The sequence below is a fragment of the Myxine glutinosa genome, chromosome 1, assembly GCF_964187855.1.
Source record: "Myxine glutinosa chromosome 1, kmMyxGlut1.1, whole genome shotgun sequence".
In the NCBI taxonomy this organism is placed as follows: domain Eukaryota; kingdom Metazoa; phylum Chordata; class Myxini; order Myxiniformes; family Myxinidae; genus Myxine; species Myxine glutinosa.
Window position 1 is genome coordinate 343,802,195 of NC_136261.1, and position 13,993 is coordinate 343,816,187.

General features: G+C 45.3%; 1 protein-coding gene across 3 annotated transcripts in view; it reads right to left on the minus strand.

The window, feature by feature from the left end:
- The window catches only part of LOC137412733 (E3 ubiquitin-protein ligase TRIM7-like), a 97,072-nt gene extending 83,341 nt beyond the window's left edge, over positions 1–13,731 (minus strand). The window contains exon 1 of one of the 3 annotated variants that reach the window (XM_078769855.1): positions 13,681–13,731. The gene's annotated coding sequence lies outside the window, so the exon portion shown is untranslated. The remainder of the gene's footprint in view (positions 1–13,680) is intronic. The other 2 variants (XM_078769852.1, XM_078769859.1) reach the window with 2 other exon arrangements.
- Between the last annotated feature and the right edge of the window lie 262 nt (positions 13,732–13,993).

The window sequence follows — 13,993 nt, forward strand, 5'->3', positions numbered from 1 at the left end:
GATCACTAGCAGGTATATATTTTTCCTTGATAGCCCACAGAACGGCATTTCCACTGTGCCAGGGGTCTTACTCATATTGTTTGCAGGTATTGGCTGAGAGAGCTCACAACATCGTGGTCTGATTTTAAATTCCATGGAGTTACCGATGGACATCTGTCCAGTTCCATCACCCTATTTGGGATTCTCTAGATATTCCAGACAATCGGGAGGCAAGGAGCTTTTAACCTCTTCAAGCAACCTGGAGGAGATCCTGATTGTCTTTAGGCCCATTTTCGCTGCGAGTTCCTTGGGTAAGCTAAGCCTTCTCTTCCCATCGTTCAGAAGGTCTCGCACTGTGGATATGCTACCGGCTAAGAGGCTCCTTCTTCCTGAAAAGGAAGCCAGGGTTGGGCCCTGTCGAAGAGGGTTGAGAATGAGCAGTTCTTCTAACAGGTCCTTGCCTGGATAAGGAACTGTTCTTTGTTTGTCGACTACATTCCAAGCCTTCAGCATTTCTTGATAAAAAAGAGGCAATGTAGCACTAGACAGGCTCCGAGATGTAATGATAAAAAGATTCCTTTTGTACCCAAGATTGAGCACTTTGCTGAAGAGGTATGATGCCAGTGAGCACCATTGCGGTGCAGGGTTCACATGTAGGTATCGTTGTATGGTCCTCAGCCTGGATGCGTGGTAGTGACTTCGAAGGCAGGGAAAAGACTGTCCACCTTCTGCCAAAGGCAAGCTCAGAATGCCCAAGGAAACCCAGTGTTTACCATTCCAAAAGTAGTCCAACAGCTTCCTCTGCTTCTTATCCAGAAACTCCTCTGGAGTGCTCATGCAAGAGAGCCTGAATAGTAACTTCGGATTTATAACCTGTTTAATAAGGAGCGTTTTTCCCCTCAGAGACAGGACTTTTAGTAGTCCACTCCAGTCTCTCAACTTTGCTTTGATCTTGTCCCCTAAAGTGTTCCAGTTAATGAGTGGTGAGTACCCATGGGAAGTGGACAAGTGCACCCCCAAATATTTGAGCTCATTGCGACTCCAGGTCAATTTCTGAAAAAGCGTTGGTAACTCCTTTATCTGCATTTGTCCAATTAGAAGCCCAGAGCTTTTCCTCCAATTGATTGCAGCAGACGATGCTGCTGAATAGACCTGCTGACAAGCATAAACTACATGCATATCCCTTGCATTACTGGCAAACACGAGAACGTCATCTGCATATGCAGAAAGTTTGAGGTTGACCCTGTTATGTGGTACCACAATGCCAGTTAGCCTTCTTCTCATCAAACAAAGGAAGGGTTCGATACATAGGGAATATAATTGGCCGGACAGGGGACATCCTTGTCTTATTCCTCTCTCAAATGGAAAGGGCGCGAGCAAGTAACCGTTGACTTTAACTCGGCATTCTGCCGACATGTACAACGTCTAATCATGCCTACAAATCTCCTCCCCAACCCAAAAGTTAGCAAGGTTTCAAAGAGATAATCATGGTTCATCTGGTCAAAGGCTTTCTCCTGATCCAAGGAAAGAAATCCGACTTGAGTCCGAGTCATGTCCGCATACTGTATCAGGTCTCTGACAAGGGATGTGTTGTCATGTATTGTCCTGCCTGGAATGGCATAAGATTGGTCCGGGCTGACTAATTTTGTCAGGACTGGTCCGAGACTGAGTGACAACATTTTAGCCATGACCATATAATCCACACACAGCAGAGACACAGGGCGGTAGTTTTTCAGGTTTCTCAAGTCATCCTCCTTGGGAATCAAGACCAGAATCGCTCGACGCTAAGAAAGGGGCATTATACCTGTTTCACATGCTTCCTGAGCTACGCTTAGGTAATCAAGTCCAACAACGTCCCATACTTTTGTATAGAATTCACATAATGAGCCATCCATGCCAGGGGATTTATCTCTTGATAGGCTGTGCAGGGCGGTTTTCAATTCTTCCAGAGATAATGGAGTCTCCACCTAAATTCTGTCGAGCCGGGATTGTGATATATGACCACCTCTGATACGTACACCTGAATGTTCTGTCTGTGGGGTGTTGTATGTGCCAAGTATCTCTCAAGTTTAACAGTGTTATGGTTTGTTGTAATATGGCCTCCAAGCTGGCCTCCAAAGCCAGTCGCCGACTGGGCATCCTCCATCGTGCGAAGTCCTTCCTTGGCACACCTGAGCTCCTCACCACATACAAGGCTTTCGTCCGCAGCTCAATGGAGTACTGCTCTCCCCTCTGGGCTGGTGCTCCTGCATCACACCTAGCTCGTCTTCACGCTGTTGAAACCAAAGCGTTCAGAATCATTGGAATCTCCCGCGATGACGCTATCTGCGAGGGCCCTTGACTTACTCACCGCAGGCAGGTTGGTGGTCTTTCCGTCTTCTACCGACTCCTCTCCGGCCTTGCTCCCACAGCACTCTCTGGGCTCTGTCCCCCAAATATTCCTGCAGGTCGCACAAGATCTGCCTGCAACCCTCTTATGGTTAAAATGCCAAAATCAAGACTCTCTGCTCACCTTCACTCCTTCATTCCTCTTTTCTCCCGCTCTGGAACAAACTCCCTCACTCTCTTCAATCCCACTCCTCCCTCCAGGTCTTTAAAACGGCTGTTCACCACCATCTCTTATCTTCCCCAATCCAAAACCTTGGTCTTTTCTACCCCCGCTAATTTCACCCCAAATCCACTTTTTTGAGGTGACTTTTGACTTCTTTCCTGGAAGTCCTTGGTGTCTTTGCGTTTTATACCTATCCTGCCTCCCCCCAGGCCCTCTCCCTCCCACACATCTCCCGATGTCCCTGCTCTCAAATGTTGTGTTTGTGTGCTTCCTCCCCTTCTCTCCCCATCTTGTCGACCGCTCCCCTTTTTATATACTTTGTTTGCTTGTTTGTTTGAATTGTTTGTTTGATAAATGTTAGCTCTTTCACGAGCCTCGACTCTGTATCCAAAAATTTTTTTTTTTATTACAGAGGGATTATGCGGCTCCTGACCAATTCGATCAATGGAGGGGATTAGAGTGAAATTAAAGTCTCCACCAAGAATTACACACTCTTCACCAGGCAAGGTGAGCATGAACCTCTGCAACCGGTTGAAGAAAATCCCCCTTGCAACTCCTACACAAGGTGCATGAATGTTGACAAAATTGACAACAAATTCTTCAAACTTTGCTTTTATATGTAGCAACCGCCCCAAACTGGCTTCCTTTACGACAACTATTTCAGGAATTCCTCTTCGGTGAAAAGAGGGTAGTGTTACGGTTTCGTCACTTCCGTTGTTGTGGTTTTCATCCACGTGAAACATTTCTGGTTCTATGTATTGTTATTATTGTTGTTTGTGGGAAATAGCCATTATTATTGTCAAAAGGTAAAAGGTTAATGTTAAATGAAACCGGAACCGGACGGCGACGAAGTGGCAGGAGAAAAAAAGGAGGGGGCGAGTGAAGTCGGACAAGAAGCTCGTCGCTTCAAGGTCCGGAGCGAACGTTGTCGAACGAAAGTGGCTAGTGAACTTTGGGGTTTCCTGGGAAAGGAATTCCTGCGACAGATTTATTATCGCTGTGACTGATCAACCTGCGTGTCAGGTTTGGCATTGGATTCCGAGGAATCATCGGCGTGTCGTTTAGACCCGAGTACGGGCCGTCGGCCATTTTGACTCACGTGCTTCGCACGTCGAGCAAGGTTTCTTTGCTTCGTCAGCCATTTCCACTGCTTTCAGACGTATCTGATGTGTGTGTGTGTGCACTGTGGCTTTTGAAGATTAATTTGCGGTTCGCCGACTGTGAGCCGTGAAAGTTCATATCCGAGGGTGTGATTTCCCAGTCGCCTGGAGGGCGCCTTTGGATTTCCCAGTCGCCTTGAGTGCGCCCTTACGCAGTTCTGGGCCACGTGACTCTTTGCGCCGCTTTGGCCGCGTACGCCTTTGTGCAGTTTTGGCGGCGTGGCTGGGCCCGTCATCTGAATGAGATTCTAGTTTTCGATTTGACATCGCTCTGACGATCGCGGGAGGGTATCAACTTTGAGCTTGAAGATGGGAAAAAAGAGACATTGGGGAATGTTCTTTTTTCACTCACTTGGAGCACAGTGAGTTACCTTATACTAGCTGATGGTACCATCATAGGATGTATTGATTGTACTCTTGATGACCATTATTGTTGTACTGTTATTCATGTGCGATTTTTAATACAATATTTGTTTGTTGATAACAATTGGTGTGGTTTCACTATTGATTTTTGACACAGAATAACACATTTTTCTGCTGCGACTCCTCTCGGGGCTCGGAGGTACACCGTGATCAGGGGGTCGGGGAGGAGCATGTAACAGTAGCCACTCCACAAGATGTGTCCGTTGGGTGACTGAAAAAGGCCAAACCTTCCCATTGGTTTTCCCATTGGGATGCAGCCTCTGGGGTAGTGTGGGTTTCCTGCAGAAAGGTTACTTCAAGGTTTTCCTTCACACCGAATGACAATACCTGGTGCACACGGAATGCATCCTTACAGCCATTGACATTCAATGATCTCTTTGTAAGTTTGATGTCATATTGTATTGAGAGTTTTGTTCCTGTGAAATTCATCATCTTAAACCAATTTATATTCAGGCCCGTAACTCAACAGCTTTGCTAGAAACTTCCTGACTCGGGTTTGTTCGGCCGAGCCTGAAGTCTTTGTTTTATATCCCTCTCTCCTTAGGAAAAAAAAAAACAGGGTGTCTCAGGGTGACAGGGTCAACAGGGTCAACAGGGCACTAGCAAGTCATAATATTTCCACTGTCTCAGCGCATTTTCCACTTTCTTCCTGCTATGCAAACTTTGTTCCAGGAACTCGAGTATCTCCTGGCTGGGAATGCAGGAATGGTGTCCTGCCGGTAGGTCTGTCTCTAAGCCAGTCAGTGACCCTTGATAGTCTTCCCCATCACCAATACGTTCCTCATCATCACTGTCTGGAAGTTCAAGATCCTTCTCCTTTGGTGTACTTATACAATGTATTGTTGCGGTTTTGAGGGTAGTACAGTGAGTTCAATAAATGTTGAAGTTTGCCCCCCATAGATAGTCACAAAAGCAACATGTAGCCTCATTTGTAGTGTAGTTATTTCTTAGTATTTGTGAGATTAGTTCCTTTCCATTGTTTAGTTCTGCGTTGAGACGGAGCAAGGAAAATAGGCCCTACTCCACTGACAAACCTACGTCCATAGGCTCGATCCAGTTTGTTAAGCATCGGTTCATTTGGAGCGAGTTACCACGAGGCAGGCCTCGGAACGTCGGGGCGGAGTCGAGGGTGGAGTGGCAGAAGCGATGACGGTAAGCACGAGCCGCCAATCAGAGCTCGAGGGTGGTGGTGGCGGCGTGGCGTCACAGGGCATGGTGAGAAGAGTCGGGTGAGTTCCAGAAGGTTCGGGGGGCATAGCTATAAGAACGGCTGCGCAAAATGCCCTCGACAGGTCTCGCAGAGGAGAGAGAGAGATAAAAGGACTTGCGGAAAATGAAGGACTCCAGCGAGAGAGGGCTGATAATCAGAGGACTTGACAGAGAGAGAGAGAGAGAGAGAGATAACAGGACTCGCAGAGGACTTGAGGACTTGCGGCAAACGAAGGGCTCACAGAGGAATGCCGGATAAGAGAGGACTTGACTTGCTGCGAGAGAGAGAGAGAGAGAGAGAGAGAGAGAGAGAGAGAGAGAGAGACAACAGGACTCGCAGAGGAACAAAGGACTTGCGGCAAACAGAGGACTTGACTTGCTGCGAGAGAGAGGGAGAGAGATAAGAGGACTTGCTGCCTGATGAACTTGACCATTGCACGAGAACAGGCACGCTAACCAGCACCAAGTGTATTGAAGAAGTGGAGTTGGCCGCTACACATACGCGGGCGCAGTCAGACGCATTTATAAAACCGAATATAGCGCATTTGAGATGCGCGAGTGAACGAGGCTGAGTAACCGCCAGTCGGGCTAAAGTCCGCCCTCTACCGTTCGCCCCGATCATTCCTTTGTTCGAGAGATGCTACGAGTCCCTGCCTTCGCCTGCCATCATCTTCGCGGGACGTGCCGGGAACTGTGGAGAGCTGGACGAGGACCATCCCTGGATGCGTTGGGGAACACCTGCCCATCTGCAATCCCCCGTGTGAGTGTGAGATGGGCCCGTTGTCCAAGGGATAACTTAAGACTGCTTAAGGATTGCTCTGTGTCTCTTCGTCCTTGAACTGTATATACGTGTGGGAATAATTAAACACATCCGTTCTTCCTTTCTTCTTGATTCGATCATCCCGGTGATTTCTCCATTTGACTAAGCATGGCACAATTAGAACCGCTTAAATCGGGGTCCACTAATTAAGACTGCGCGGATCACGTGTACGCAAACTGCTCGGTGTACTCCAACCACATGTGGTTCGCGCGAGGCTTGCTACCTCGTTTCCGTGGTGGCGCGAGTACTTAGGTACGAGCGAGAATTTGGTCCCGAAACCCTATTTTGCGCTCGCCCGGAAAGGACGTTTCAGGTCTCCGTTCCGCCAAGCCCAGCAAGACCAAGGGGTCTAATCCCCCCATGGTAAGGGGAAGAAGGCCGGCGAGAGAACCGCAACAGTATCAAGTCTTCTGCCATGTCGTCTCTTAAGGCCGACTTGGCATAGTCTTCTGGCGCAGAGGAACGCTCCTTTGGCTCTGATGCGGCGGACGTTGCTTCACCTGTGGGAATGGATGCCTCTTCCTCAGTTGGTAGAGGAGATCCATCATTTAGGGATGGTAAAATAGAGATGTGCTCAACTATTCCCCTTTCTGTGCCAACAGTGAGTGAAGTGACATCACCCGAGATGTCGTTGAGTGCCAGCAACTTCATTGATGCTTGTGTGTCTGGTTCCATCTGTCTGTCTGTCCCACCGATGAATGCTACTTCAGCATCCTTTGAAACTTCGGTGTTAATCCTTCAGTTCAGAACTGCTTTTGTAGATGTTTCAATCCCTGGTTTATTTTGAAGCTTCGTTGCAGTTGTTATTATTGGATGCATTTTCTCAGCAACCGACATCACAGTATCGTTTGGCCCTGTCAAGTCAGATACCTCTGGGTTGTTTATCTTTACCATGCTGGGTTTACTACTTGACGGTCTCCCTTCCTTTTCATTCTTCAAACTGTCTTTGGGTGGATCTGGGAGAGAAGACTCCCCATATCCTGTCGTTTGAAAAATAGTTTCCTCTTCTTCTTCTTCCATTTCTTCAGATTGGGTTACCACTCTTTTCTCCTTCAGAATACTCGGCCTTACGAATCTCTTTGACACATTACTTCCCGTGTCATCCTCAATTGTACCAGGGTGTTCCATGGTCTCATCCTCTGCGTGTTCCGATTTCCTTTTCTGTGCTCTCATTGCATTCCCTGCTCCCACTGTCTGCCATTGATTTATGGCAGCGGAAGAGATGGGATGAGAAGCTGGTATAGAACTTTCTTGAGGGACCACTGCCCTCGAGCACAAAGGAGCAGCCGCCTCTCTTAGGATACTTTCAGTGACGCTGGGATCCTCTCGAGGCTGATCTGGGCATTGAGGAGCTGCAACCTCTTTAATGATAGTGGGGCAGACTGCTCTCCTGTGATCCTTCGCTTTGCATACATAACAACGGGGCTCGTTTGTCATATAAAACACCCTGTAATTCTTTCTGTCAAAAGGAATAACAAAGGATCCTTCACATTCAGCATCCTTTCCCAATTCAATAGTGACTTGTCTTTTAAAAGACAAGATATGTTGTAGGGAGCGCTCATGACAGCCCAAAGACACAGGCTTGATGGGTGATCTCAACACTCCCAGTTGTTCCAGGAAAGGCACCACGGCATTGTCAGGCACATAAGGGGGTATATTAGATATAATTATCCTTGTATCAAGACTTGAGAGCGGCTCAACTTGTACAAAGAGTCCTCCCACACCAATCCCTTTCTCTATGGCCTTATTTGCTGAAGCCTCTGAGTTAAGAAAGAACACAGCTTGTCCATACATTTTCGAGGCTGCAACTATCGTTGCAGGATCAACCAGACTAGCGAGTGGTTTTACCTAGGTCTCTATTTGGGTGATTTGTCCCAACTCGCATTTCACCCCGTGCTTCCTTGTTAACTCCTTAAACCGGTGGGCAGGGTGGTTCCCACCTGCACCAGAGGTAGTAGCGACCATTCTTGCCCATGTACATTCCAGAGGCATGATTACTAGTCACGGTATATTTTCCGTCAAATGAAAATGAAAAAAAATACCAATTAGCTCGTTCATGAGCTTTTGCTTATTTTAGCACGACCATACCAGTATGCTAAGGATTAACTCAAAAGGATAATCAAACGCGCTTTGAGCAAATAAGTTATCAGCTCAATTGCCAAACTATGCAAATTTAGCACAGAAAGTAAAGGGTGATTACGCAAAAACAAGGAAGTCAAACAGTTTTGTGATACGCCACGAATCCGGCGCGGCAAAACTAGTCCCACACGGGCGCGGCCGCATGCTAGGCCCGAACACAAAAGGACTAATAAATCAAATGGGACGTCAAAATAAAGTAACAAAATGAACCAACTCGGTTTAGATAACCCAAATAAACCAAAAATACAAACGAAAACGAAGGAGGATGAGGAGGAAATGTCGAAAATAGCACGGCTCAAGGAGCAGCAAAATGGTGTGGCGTAGTTGCCGGCGAAGCCGGTGTTGTGAATGAACGCGTAAGTATTATGTTGAAAAGCCAGATTTTTCTGGATCCTTTGAGAATTTCTAAGCTTTGACGCACCAAATCGCTCCATGGAGGCCGCCATCTTGCGGATGCGGAAGTATGCATCAAAAATTGCGAAAAAGTTCAATAGAAGTTTGTTTCAGTTTCACCCGTCTTTGTTTGATTCACAATCTTATGCACCTCTAATTTGTAATTAAAATACTTTCAGACCAACCTCGTTCCCCGGGCCCGCACGGGCCCTGGTTATCTTCAACTAAAATCTTCACCAAACAACGGAACCAATGAGATTCGAGCATTTGAAAACATATTTCAAAAAACCTTATTACCGTTTCGGAGGCTGAAAACGACGACAAATATTCTAAAATTGACGAAGAATTATTTTTTAGAAATCTCGCGGCCGTAGGGCATAGTTTTTCACGGCCGGAAATATCCGACGTTGAGACGGAAATAGTGGCAAGAGGCTTTGGCTTCGCCGGCTCATTGCGGCTTTGCAGCAGGGTCATATTAGTAGTAGTAGTGGTGATACTAGTAGTCTTATTAATAGTAGTAGTAGTTGTGGTAGTAGTAATAGTAGCAGTAATAGTAGTAGTAGTAGTAGTAGTAGTAGTAGTAGTAGTAGTAGTAGTAGCAGTAGTAGTAGTAGTAGTAGTAGTAGTCGTAGTAAATGGTGTTATTCAAGCGATCATAAACATTCAAAAAGAACAAACAGAAATAGCAGCAAAATAGTACATTTTAATATAATTAAATTGTATATGAGTTAGCACGCTGAAAAAAGGGCATTATAACAAAGAACAGACAAAATCACAAACTGATTTGATCACTGCAAGTCAAAAAGGCTAAACCATCTGCATTATACATGCGACATAAACAATTTTAAAAAGAAAGTGCACTTGAACGGTCTGTCATCTGCATATACTGAGGAATGATAATTCAAGGTTTAAGAATTGGTGCATCAGAATCAGCAGAATGGTATAAAAAGATAAACATGTAATTACTTTCTGCTTTAAAAATATTAAAAGAGGACCGTGAAAAAAGGGAGTACAATGTATATTATTCATTAATAATATTAAAGTATGGCACAGCACTGGTTTTGTACTTTTGGGTTTTACATGTGATTTGTGAGAGTTGAGATGCATTTCTGAGAGAATATTGTGTCCTATCCTGCCTGAGGTCTGGAAACCAATGTCTAAACTCAATTAGATGTTAGTAATTGGCCTGAAAATCTCAGACAAGTTTCAAACCTACGTTGTTTCAAAGGTGGAATATCACAAAACTGAAGGGCCTGATTATATGATTGTATGATTGTCCTAGAATGATTCGGAGAGCCCTTTTCTGGAGCTGTTCCAGTTCCTTATCTTGGCGGATTGTGAAACCAGAATTCCAAACTGGAACAGCATACTCTAAAAAATTTCAAATAAAAAATCTTCCACAGCTAAGTTAAACTTTTTCAGCGTCTTCAAAATAAACAACTTTCCATTTGCCCTGGTGACAATATTGCTAATGTGAAGATTCCACTCCAGATCAGATCAGATGACAATACCCAGTATTTTCATATGATCAAACATCTGCAGTAAAGTCGCTTGGAAAGTAAATTGAGGCTTTGGTGGAGGTTGCTTCATGAAACAAACTTCCATAAGCACACACTTATCAGTGTTCAAATTCATGTTATTTTAATTGCCCATTGAGTAAAAACATTCAAGGCAGATTGTAGTGCCACATTAGGTTCCTGCCCCTTGAATCCTCAATCAATATCATGTCATCAACATACTTGAAGGTTAGAACATGAGCATAGTCCTCAAGCTGAGTCGTTGCATCATTGATTTGAGCCAATCAACAGAGAGGGCCCAATTTGGTACCCTGTGGTACCCTTTCATGCAATAATTTGATTTACAGACAAGGTCCCCTTGTATCTGACATATCGAACTCTTTTATCCAAGAAACCACATATCCAGAAAAATAAGGCAGGCCGCGACACCCATTTGAATTAACTATGTTACAACCACATTGTACATATTATATCAAAAGCTTGAGAGAAATCTGTTCCAACCACCGAGATGTGACTTAGCTGTTTGTCAGCATGCTCACATAGATTGTTAACAATTAACAAGTTAATTAATGAAAACACTTAACAAGGAAGTGTGAGGTGGAATAACCTGCTCGGTTACTAAACTGATTGATGTCAATATTGTCCTTAATGTCACTGAGTATGCATCGTGTTCAACAGGTTTCAGCTGATTTGGCAAAGTGATCAGTCAACGATATTGGTTTCAAACTGGCCTAGAAGTCTTCGGGATTGGGCCAACAATTGCTTTTTTCCACTGTGCTGGAACAGTCCCCTCTTAGAATGAAGAATTTAAGATAATGTCGCGTCACCAGGGTAAACACCTCAAGATGATGGGTGGCCAATAGTTGCTAATCCCGAGGCATCCAACCAAATTAATGTCAGTTCCTTTTATGGTGTGCGTGGAACCGAAGGTCACGAGGTCCTTACCTGGGCCGATCAGCACGAGGGGGGTTATCCGAACCCCACAAACACAGAAACGAACACACAGGCACGACAAAGAAATACAATAAATAATGGTTCAATGAAAATAAGTGCAATATGATAGGAATGAAAGGTGAGGTAAAAACGAATATTGTAATTTGAGACGTCTCTCCTCAGACTTGAATACAGACAGGGGAATGATGAAAGAAAATAAAAAGAAAATCCCCTCTTTTATTTGGCACTCAGCTCTGGCCTCATTGAGCACTTTGGTGGGGTCGGTCGAATAGAGGACCACGCATCAAAGTGCCCAAACAATGGGGCGGTCAAGCACACTAGCACACCGAGCCGTGCAGCAGGCAACCAAACGTTCCCCCGCTCAATCCAGGCTCAGCCAGAACCACCCGGTCCTTAGCTCCCTGGAAGAGTTCCGAGTCAAAACAACACCCCTGGCTCCAACGCTGCAAGGTTTTCTGGGCTCCAAACAGTTCTCCTCAAGCACACACGAGAAAACGCAACCACCCACCACAAAGCCAGCACCAAAGAGAGAGAGAAAGAGGCAGGGACACACCCTCCCTTTTCCCTCGCTGAAGTCACTCCCCGACCAATCCCCATGCCCCATTAAATCATTCCATGTGCTCTCAACCAACTGATCGGTCACGATCCCTTGGAGGCGGAATCTAGCAGTCATTCGGGAATGGTCGTCTTTCTGTTGGCAATGTCGGCTTAATGGCCGATGTTGTTATTGTTGTTGTTGGTGAACCAGGGTTGTTATGGCCGGCCTTTTTACTTGTAAAAAACAGAAGGGAAAATCACAGGAGGCAATTACACACTGGGAATTATCCTTAAGCCCTATATAGTTAACACAAAACCACCCTCCGTGTGGTCACATGCAAACACTCTTAACCTGACAGGTTCCTTACTTATTATATAAAGGTTCTTCTTCTTTATGTACACGGTCCATGCTAAAACCTATACGATCTTAACTCCACTGTGGTATTCCTTCCCTACCCCCACACATGTAACAATATCGTTAATGGGGTACTGAATTCACAAGCAAATTCACAAATCAAACGGACTGGGATTCCATCAGGCCTCACCTGCTATGAGGATTCATACCCGGTGACATGTTTCCACAATCCTATTGCACTCCTGAAGTTAAAAATTGCCCAAATGGATTGTATTATTGGGAGAGTTGTTTGAAGTGTGTATCTTGAGGTGTACTTTTCTCCAGGCCAAAATTGTGATAGGGAATTGCTAGATTGCTTTCTCCTCACAAGGACTCTGGGTCCCTGACTCAAACATAAAACAAGATGGAGCTTTGAACAAGTCAGAGCCTCGCCAGTGTGTAGTGACCAATGTAAGATTTACCACTTTTTTTACTCGATGTTCTTTTTTGATTTGTGTCCCAGGCCAAAGCTTTCAGAATTATTGGAATCTCCCGCGATGAAGCTATCTCTGAGGGCCTTTCACTCACTCACCGCAGGCAGGTAGGTGGTCTTTCTGTCTTCTACCGACTCCTCTCCGGCCTTGCACCCCCAGCTCTCTCTGTGCTCTGTCCCCCAAATATTCCTACAGGTCGCACAAGATCTGCCAGCAACCCTCTGATGGTTAAACTGCCGAAATCTCGGCTCTCCGCTCACCTTCACTCTTTCATTCCTCTTTTCTCCCGCCTCTGGAACAAACTCCCTCACTCCCTTCAATCCCACTCCTCCCTTCAGGTCTTTAAAACAGCTGTTCACCACCATCTCTTATCTTCCCCCATCCAAAACCTTGATCTTTTCTACCCCCGCTAATTCACCCCAGATCCACCTTGTTTGAAATTCCAACTTCTTTCCTGGAAGTCCTGGCAGTGTCCATATGTTTTATACCTCTCCCACCGCCCCCTTCCCACCCCCCCCCCTCCAAAAGCCCTCACCCTCTCTCAGATCTCTCGATGTCTCCATGTCTCTCGATCCCTGCTCTCAAATGTTGTGTTTGTGTCCTTCCCCCTCTCTCCCCATCTTGTCTACCGCTCCCTATGTTATGTTTTATGTGTCGGTTTGTCTTTCTGTGTGATTAATGTTCGCTCTTTCACGAGCCTCGATCTTGTATACAAAAAATAAATAAATAAATAAATAAATACTCTACAGAGTGTCGGTGATGCCGAAACAGATTATTGGCAAAGTTACACTGGGTGGTTTGCCATTGGCTTCCTCGCGTTGCTTGTCCATGCTCTATCCTTTTAAATACTGGGCACCAAGGAAGGAAGCAGCTCGTACCATTTATAAAAAAAAGTCTTTGTATGACTCGGACGTGGTTTGTATCTCCGACCCTCCCAGGCTCAAAGCGGACGTTCCATTAAACCACCAGATTTGACATTCCCCACCAGTGGATTATTTACTTGATACACTTGGGGAAAAAATCTTTTTGAAAAGACTCCGGGAAAAAATTATTTATGAATGTATCTCCTCCTTTGTGATGCAACAAACATGGTTATCAGCATTTCAAATTAAAACAAAACATAATTTGTTATTTATTTCACAATCCAGTTCCCTTAAAGTAATCCCTTACCTCTCGTAACGAAGCTGCTTTCAAACTGCACGACGATCACGTAACCAACCAGGAAGCAAAGCAGGTATATCAGTTTCCTCACGTCACGTGGGAATGCATTGACGTCATTTACTTGAAGTGACTATGAAATCTTATTCCGGTTTTCAGGTCCACCACAAACTCTCAGCCACTTGGTTCTATCATAAACACTTGTGGAAATTACACATCATCCTCTGAAGTTGTTTTCCCTGTCTAAAGTAACAAAGATGGAGAAAAGATGGTTGTGACATCAATTGACTCATTCCTCTCTTTTCTCAGTCTCATTCTCAGTTTC